The sequence below is a fragment of the Corvus brachyrhynchos genome, unplaced genomic scaffold, assembly GCF_000691975.1.
Source record: "Corvus brachyrhynchos isolate BGI_N302 unplaced genomic scaffold, ASM69197v1 scaffold68, whole genome shotgun sequence".
Taxonomy (NCBI): domain Eukaryota; kingdom Metazoa; phylum Chordata; class Aves; order Passeriformes; family Corvidae; genus Corvus; species Corvus brachyrhynchos.
Genome location: NW_008240039.1, coordinates 2,488,099 through 2,491,214, shown reverse-complemented (window position 1 = coordinate 2,491,214; position 3,116 = coordinate 2,488,099). Strand labels below are relative to the sequence as shown.

Below are 3,116 nucleotides of genomic sequence, written 5' to 3'. Positions count from 1 at the left end.
TCAGCCCAGGAAAAGATCACTTGGTTTGTTTGGCAGGCAATTTATAGGCTTTAGTGATTGTGGAACTGCAAGGGATTAGAATTTGTTATAATAGCCCCTTCTTCCTGAGAGCAAAAGTTAAAACTGAGGCCCATTTTGCAGCAAGAATCAGGAACCATGTAAGTAAAGATTAAGCATGTGCAGCTTGATGAGACTCAACAGGGAAGAGATAACTACACATGCTGGCACCCCATTTACAAGGAAATACCTGCAGATAATCTGTAGGAGCATTCTGGCTTCCACAAGCTCAGATCCCTTGACCACTGGCTCAAATCCAGTCAAGGCTGATTATGATGAAGACCACTCTCCGCATTTCTAGGAGAACTTTTTTCCTAAGACCACTAAACACTCTCATTATTAAATTAGCAAGACCCAAAATCAAGCAAGAAGTAATAGGATTTCCATGCAGTGGAGGAAACAGAAGATACAATCTTGTGCAAACCCAAGAACAGGTCCTATTCTTCACTTTTCCTTCCTTTTCTTAGTACATTATTAATTCTGGAAAGATGCAGATGAAAATTACTACGTACCCTTAATGGACAAAGATTTCTAGTTTGAAATCTGCAGGTAGTTACAGAAGCAGATAGAGCAAGAATGGAAACATGACATAGTTAGAGTGGGTATCATTAAAGTGGGTATCATTAAACAGACAACAATCAAAAAAACCTTAGAATTTTCAGTTAAATCTACAAAATCCAAACCCACCTACAATGTACAGTTGCTACAGAAACAAGGTTTTCCCCTTTTGCTCTTTACAAGCAGAAGCTGCAGTAATAACTTTCCCTATTCTTTTTATTATATTCTTTCATTTGTGGCCCTTACTGCACAATAACCAATTTTTATGTTCCCCCATAATAAAGCTTTTGCAAATGCTCTAAGTGCTCACAGCACCACACAGCAACACCTCCAGCATGAAGAACAGGCTGCACTCCTGATGGTTGTTCTGGGAGAAGTCATACTTAACAACATAAATCCATGGGTACAACACATGATTTAGCAGCAGAGGATTGTCCAAGGAGTATCCAAGGGGTCATAAAGCATAAAATACTAACCCAAACATCACAGGAATAAAAGAAACCCCGTGGCGTAACTGATCATTAGCATAGATACACCCAGGAGTATGTTCGGAGTGCTTTCACAGTCCCTCGGATTCTGTTAAATCCCTGGTTTTGCATAGTTTGCTGCCTCCATGTGGTGACAGTCAGCGCTGGGCCCCAATTCCCAGTGATCCTGAGTAAAATCCCCCAAGGAACACTTCTTCAGCTAGTTGTGAAATCAAACTTCTACCCCTCCTCTGTCATCTCATTTCCCACCACTTCCACAGCCAAACCTCTCTTCAATCCACACTTTTGCTTTATTTACACCCCCTTTCTCCTGCTGTTCTTTGCTTTGTCTCTGCTTCCACCACCACCTTCCTCTCCACAGCAGCCTAAGACCTTCAGATCCAAATTCACCCCTCACCTCTGTTCCACTTACCTTGTTCCACCTGCAGCTTTTGGAGGAATGCCTTTCCCGACAAAGAAGGAAAGGAGGGCCTGTTTCCTGGGATCTCCTTTCAGCACACTGGGAAGCAGCTTCTAAATGGCAGCAAAAATGACAGGCAGAACACTGTGACTATCCCTTGGGTGTTCCCTGGGCACTGCATAGCTGTAACAGACATTAATGTGGGAAAAGGTTAGTCTGTGTGACAGGGGTTGGCTTTTCCACTGTCGTTTCTTTCTTCCTGAATTTCATTCTCGTTTTACTCTGCCCATCACACAGCTGAAATGCAGGCCCTCTAGCGTGACCATTTTTTTATTATTTTTATTTTTCAGCTGGGCTATCTATTGTATAAACTGACAAAGATCCCAGCAGCAGCCAAACACTTTGCACTTCCAGGATTTTTATCTGCAAAAGGAAACCTATTAATGCTGCTTTAATGTTAAGAAATTAGCTATTACATAGAGTAAAAGACATTGTGGTGCCACAGAAACAGAAAATAACTGAGTTAACACAGGGAAGGTGAAGGCTGGGCAGAGCCTCCCAGATCTCTGCATAGACAGAATCATCCTCAGCTGAAACACCTCTGGATGGGGTTGCCCAGACCTGCCCAGGTTTAATTTATGTGAAATGTGAATCTCTGAACTCTGATACCCATTTTCAAGGTTCAGATCCACTCAAAGCACATATTAAGGCATGTCAACTGTCACTTAATAAATTTTTGCTGGGCTCTGTGGCCAACACAGTGATTCACAGGTGTAACTTTTAATACAGTCAATATTGATGCCTCCTTTCCACTCTGAAAAATACAAGGATGGAGCGGTCCACAGACATCTAGCAACACAAAAATACAGTTACAGGGAAAAAAAGTTAACTGGGATTCATGTTTCACCAATAAAAATTTTGTTTTATGCAAAGAGTTGTCAGTACTGGTGCGCCCTCATAAACACCTGTTACCCAACTGGATTTACTTCCTTGTACAATTATTTCTTGCATCAATTGCAAAGAATTTAAACAGCAGAGTTACTTTCTGATCCTTTCATGTACTGTTGGAGGATGAAGCGTCTGTCACCATTCCTCTGGTGTCTGTTTTTGAGGAGGCTGCAGCCTGGGGAGTGTTTAAACCCTCTCTAGCACTTTATTTCAAGCCACACGGCGACATTCCCGCCAAAAACGTCAAACTGCATCAGTTCAGATTCTTCTCTAAAAGCGAAATTAGGTCAGACGTGCGCTCCCAATCCATTTTATTTTTTGCAACAACAGCCTTTGGGTTTGGCCCCGCGCGGCAGCCGCAGACCCAGGGCGGGACCGGCCAGGCCCGACCCGCCGCCATCTTATCCCCCTCAGCCACGGGGACCACCCAGCGCAGCCCCTGACCCTGCCCTTCCCGACACACCAAAACCCTACAAAACCATAAAGTTTGAGCGGTAAAAGCAACACAAAAAGGGCTGTTTTCGAGGCAGCCCAGCCCCCGGCGGCTGAAGGGTGCAGGGGCTGGGGAACGGAGGGCTCCTCTCAGGGCGCCCTCAGAGCTGCTCGCCCGCCCCCACCGACCCGCGCCGTGAGGGCGGCTCTAAGGGCGGCACGGCCACGCCCCC

The 3,116-nt window shown here is 44.9% G+C and overlaps 1 protein-coding gene across 1 annotated transcript in view; it reads left to right on the top strand.

Moving 5' to 3' along the window:
- Positions 1–3,116, top strand: part of FAAP20 (Fanconi anemia core complex associated protein 20) — a 34,933-nt gene that overhangs the window by 27,890 nt on the left and 3,927 nt on the right. The gene's annotated exons all lie outside the window — the stretch shown is intronic.